Here is a 5,980-nt window from a genome sequence, read left to right as displayed (position 1 = left end):
CCCCCAACGTCCTCGCAGAGACCGGCGCGTCGGGAGCGGCTCGCGGCGACAGCCTAACCTCCGGCCAGGGAATCTATCGCCCCCTACCGCCCGGCGGTGCGAAAAGCCACGAGAAGGAATAAAGAACTAGCTGGGGAGCTTCAGGTCGCCGCTGGTGGGAAAATGCCAAGGCAATTGCTTTTCCACCCTGCAAAGTTCTCACATTTATCAGAAATAGGAAAGATACCAGACGTGTGATTGGGAGCACAAGATATCTGAGAATCTACAAGATCCATTTCTTTCTCATCCAGGAGTGCCACAATAGAGGAAAACATTCAATTGCGATTACAAGGGAGAGGGGCGCTGGGGAGATGGTTTAGCCTGTTGGGCAAGCATGAGGACCTGAGTTCGATCCCCAGAACCCATTTAAAAAGCTGCATGGAGCAGTATATGGGTCTGTAATCTCAGCACCGGAAAGGTGCAGACTGATGGATTACAGGAGCTGGCTGGAGAATCAGCCTAGCTGAATTAGGGAATTCCAAATTCATTTAAGAGACCTGATTTAAAACACTAAAATAAAACAAAAAGGTGGTGGGGCCAGAGAGATAGTTTAGAGGGTCAGTGTGCTTGCCATGTAAGCCACAACCTGAGTTCAGTCCCTGAAACCCACAATGGAAGAAGAGAGTCAACTCTGAGAAGTTACCTCTGTATCTGTGGTATATAAGTGTGCTCACACGTGCGAGAGGAGGGGAGGGGAGAGGAGGGGAAGGGAGGACAACAACACACAATAACTTCAAATACAACAGAACCCTGAAAGAGAAAATGTACTCCTGCCTCATAGTCCATAGGTGGTGCCACCACCCCCGCTTGTATATGGACATTGAATTTCCAAGATTCAAACTTTAGCCATGTGTGGTGACACGCCTTTAATTCTAGCTCTCAGGAGACAGAAGCAGAGAAATCTCTGTGTTTGGGCTAGCCTTGGCTATAGGGCAAGTTTTAGGACAGCCAAGACTACACAAAGCCCAAAATTCAAAATCCAAACCACATGGGTTATTAGGTCCCATTTTCCAGGGGCACCTCCAGCTTTCTGCTACCATAACAAATACCTGACGTGATCAGCTTACAGTGAGAAAGAGATTTCTGTTCACAGTTTTAGAGCTCAGAGTCCTCTAGGGGAAAGCAACACATCCGGCAAATGGCACAAGGTAGATTGAAATGGCTCAGCTTATGAGTAAAAGCAAGCTTCTCAAGACTTCACTTCCCAACTGTACTTTCCATTTTACTATCTAATCTGTTCAGGTCCAAAAAATCCAAAACAACCAGAGCAAGCACAAGAGTCCAGTAAAGCAAGATGTTTATTTGAATCGGGCAGCGAGAGCTGACCAGCCAGAGACAACGGCACAGACTCCGGAGCAGACTGTGTCTTCAGAGGTTCAACTTAATAAGTATTTAAGCAGATGACAAAAATGTATTGTACTCAGGCCTCTCCAAACAGACCCCGGAGCTGAACTGTGACACCTCTACCTGCATCCCCCCCCCAACCCCCTCCACTCCCCACCACCCTCACCACGCCTGAGCCAGAATGTTACAGAGCTTTTAAGCTTCAAAACCACAACCATCTGTCCCAAGTTACCCCACCAATTAGGACTCAGGGACAGGGGACTGACTTCCTTAGGAACATGTCTTTGTGGCACATTCTCATTGGTTTGGTTACTCAACTGTGGTGAGCCTCCTTGCTTATCACTCATGTCTCAACCTGCCAGCCAGGGTGGCAGTGACTCAGAGAGGTCTTGGGTACTTAAACTTTATTTGATCCATATTCAAAATGGAAGATTGATTCAAAATGGCTTCAGCGTAGTTCCTTCTTAACAATCCTTATCAGTAGTCGTAACCTGACCAAGTACAAGAGCCAAGGGACTTGGCTTGTAGTTACTTTCTGTGTATATATTTCACAAATAGCTCTGTCTTTGAAATTAGTATCTATTGTAGTCTAAGGTTTGGATATTTTCTTTTTTGGTTTTGTTTTGTTTGGGGGCTTAGTGTAGTCCTGGCTGTCCTAAAACCCACCCAACAGAATAGGCTGGCCTTGACCACAGAGGTCTGTCTGCCTCTGCCTCTGCCTCCTGAGTGCTAGAATTAAAGACGTGTGTGTCACCACACCCAGCTAATGCTTGAATCCTTAATCCCAGAACTCTGGATTTAACCCCAGCAGCACTGGCTGCAGATACAGGCAGATCTCTGAGTTCCAGGCCAGCCTGGTCTAGAGATCAAGTTCTAAGACAGCCAGGGATACATAACAATTCTGTAAACCCTGTCTTGAAAAGTGAAACAAAACCCAGCAAAGTTCTAAGGACTTTGTGTGAATAAATTATCAGCAATCCCATGGTTAGGAAAACATTCTCTCTCTCTCTTTTTTTTTTTTACTTCTTTTTAAAAAAATTTATTTTTTAATTCATTCATATTACATCTCAATTGTTATCCCATCCCTTGTATCCTCCCATTCCTCCCTCCCTCCCACTTTCACCTTATTCTCCTCCTCTATGACTGTGACTGAGGGGGACCTCCTCCCCCTGTATATGATCATAGGGTATAAAGTCTCTTCTTGGTAGCCTGCTATCCTTCCCCTGAGTGCCACTGGGCCTCCCCATCAAGGGGAGGTGGTCAAATATGGGGCACCAGAGTTCATGTGAAAGTCAGTCCCCACTATTCACTCATCTGTAGAGAATGACCTGTCCCTTGGCTAGATCTGGGTAGGGGTTCAATGTTTACTGCACCTATTGTTCTTGGTTGGTGCCATAGTTTGTGCAGAACCCCTGGCCCCAGATCTGGCTGCCATAATGTTCTACTTGTAGGTTTCTAGGACCCTCTGGATCCTTCTATTTCCCCATTCTTCCATAATTCTCTCACCCAGAATCCCAAAAGGATGTCCTCACATCTATCCCACTAGGAAAGCATTCACAATCTGAAAGCTTTCTCTACCTCACTATTGACTCAATCAACAAAATGTCCCAGCTCATTACCACAAATCTATTCTGCACTTATCTTTCTCTCACTGTCTTTTCTGACGTGTGACAGGCCACCAGCCTTTGTAGCTGAGCAGTGGCTACACCCTCCGAAGTGGCTTGTACCTAGTCTCACTCACACTTTATTGCATGTAGTTTCTGGGGTTGAGTCCTAGATCTTGTACATTCAAGGTCAGAACTTTTGCCACTGAACCATCCTTCCCAACCCCAGGCTCTCAGTTTTACTTCTCATCAGTGATCTTTTTAATAGCCTTGACCTGTTTCCATTAAGTAAGTTAACATATGAACAAAATGCAGACTTCCAGACAGTAGTACAAGGTTGTGGTGCCTGCACTTGATCAACCCAGCCAAAATCCTGTGACGGGTGCTGTCCAGGCTCTGTTTTCCTGCACAACGTGGCATGAACAGAAGATCTTGAGAGTGAACGCAAGGTGGAAATACCTGGAGGCAGAAGGTCCTTCTGGAGGCTGTGAGCATGCTGGGAACAGACTCTAGGGAGACAGCTTCAGTGAGACAGCTCATTTAATGGTGGGGGGGGGCGGGGGACAAAGGATACTTAAGCATTTGGGGGTTGGGGGATGCTTTCAGGGTGAGTGCACCTCATTGGGTGTGCCCAGGGTGCTGAGGATGCCTCATTTGCAGAAGGAGGAATTCCAGGTGCTGCCAGACATGGCCTAATAAGGGAAGAGGAAGATTAACCTGACTACAGGGCTACTGGACCTTCTCTGGGGTGGTGGCAGGGGGTGGTGGGGGTGGGAAGGGGGCCAGGGCAGTGGCGGGGGGAGGGGAGGCGAGGCAGAGGTGGAGGCACAGGCCTAGGGCCGGGCTATGTGTTCCAGGACACCGGGAACAATTGTATTCTTGCCAATCTCAGGACAAGATTTCTGGGGTTTGGACAAACCTCCACTCCATTTTTGCCTTGGGCCAGCTTCCTAAGTCAAAGAGATCCCTGTAGCCTTCACTGTCCTGGACTCACTTTGTAGACCAGGCTGTCCTCGAACTCACAGCAATCCGCCTGCCTGTGCTAGGATTAAAGGCATGCACCACCACTGCCCGGCTTACCTGTTATTGTTTTATAAAGGGAAGGTATCATCATACTTGTCAGCCCCTTGGTTGGGAATGGTTTGGTATTGAATCAGAACCTGTTTGGTGGTGACTTTGGCAATCTTGCTTATTTGCTGTTTCAGAAATTGAATGAAGCAGGGGCCAGGAGAAGAAAGGTCCCAATGGCTAGTACAAGGCCCAAGAGGGGAAGAAGCCAAGCTCCCAGAGGTTTTGAGTACCATGGTGTAGAGGTACTTGGGGCATTGGGGGCTCGGAAATCTCGTCAGAGATCCTGAAGTACCTGTATGTTTTGTTCTACTAGCCCAGATACATAGAAACAGCATCCCTCCCCCAGTACAACACATGTCCCTTCCTGCTTCGCTGTCAGCAGGTTGAGAGCTCTCCTGTTTTGTAAGGCAACCCCCACAAGGGTGGTAATCTGCCACTGGAGGGATTCAGTGCTGTCCATGGTAGAAGCTGTGGCCTGGACTTCATCAGCCAGGTGTGGCTCCTGCACTATGGCCACCCCAGTAGCTCCTCTTGCTCCTGCTGAGATGGCCAGGCCTAATCCCTCAAGCAGGAGGATGAAGATCATCTTTTTCTCCAGTCCCCTTCTAGCCAACGAGCGATTTCTTCAGACTCTTACAGGCAGACGTGTGGGGTAATCATTATGGGGGCACAAAAACCTTGGAGGGACCTGAAAGAGGGCCCTACGAGGCAAAAGGGGAGGGATAGGTTAAAAAGAGGAGTGATTTGTAACTTTCATGTGGGCAAAGGTCCACAGGGTTCATGAAAGGAGATGTTAATGGGAACACCCGCCAACAACAGCCAGGAAAAAGAGGCACAGGAAGAAGCACTGGGAGGAGTTTGGGGTGCGTTGTCAGGGGAGGAGGTCAGCCATGTACTGGAGACACGGGAAATGGTGTCTCAGACGTCCTCCATGACTTTGATTTCCTGTCTGTGATGCATCAGTAGACTAGGCCTGGTTATGACCCGAACAAGTTGTGGAGAAATGTGAATGTCAGAGGTAGGGTATCAAGCAAACTGGTGGAAGTAAAACTTGCCAACTTCTCCTTCCTCCAGCCTTCATCCCAGGGGTCTGGGAGACACATCTCTTGGGGTTTGTTGCTTTGAGTATACCGGATCTTGCCGTTGTTATTTTGCAATTCCAACATCGGCAGCCCCCATAGGTGTCAAGGTCTTGGAGACAGGATTTATTTCGCTTTGCTTGTCAATCTGGGAAACAGGCAAAGGGGCTGTCAAGACCAAGAGGGTCTAGGTCTATTGGGATTCTCAAAGGCTTCTGGTACCCTTTTAGAGGGCAGCCCCCTGTTTCTATAGCTTTGTGTGACTGTAATAGATTTCTCTAACAAAAAATCTCCAGTCGTAGGTAGAGGCTGAGCAGTATTGGGGGTCAGAAAGGCAAATAACAAAGATAGCCATAAGAACGGAAGGAGAGAAAGGCCTGGGGGGTGGGGGTGGGCTCATGGCCTGGGCAGAAGCCACTAGGTTATGGACTTGTTATCCTATTGTAGGTGGTGTCTCCTTCACCTCCTCAGTCCTTGACACATCACCAAGAGACTGGGCCATCTTCTTGCTTGCTGGAGTGAGATCGGATATTTGTAGCTGGGACCAAATAGGCCTGATCCTGTGGAAAGACACAAAACCTCTTCCTGTTGTGAGGAGAGGACAGGGTCCCTTCCATATTCTGTCTAAGGGGTCACACCATCATACCAGAATGGGAGGAGTTACTTACAGTGTATGCTAGTGGAGAGAAATAGGAGGATGTCTTGTAAATATTTTGGTGCTTTTGTACATATTAAATATATTTAGAGTGTCTTGGGCCATTGCTAAATGTTAGAGGAGTAGGAGATTTTTGTTGTTGTTTTTTAATTTGGACTTTTAGAGTTTGATGTGATCTTTCTATGATT

The sequence above is a fragment of the Acomys minous genome (genome assembly GCF_964271855.1).
Source record: "Acomys minous genome assembly, chromosome: 3".
NCBI classification, from domain to species: Eukaryota; Metazoa; Chordata; class Mammalia; order Rodentia; family Muridae; genus Acomys; species Acomys minous.
The sequence above is the reverse complement of the archived record's forward strand: the minus strand, read 5'-3'. Positions refer to the sequence as shown.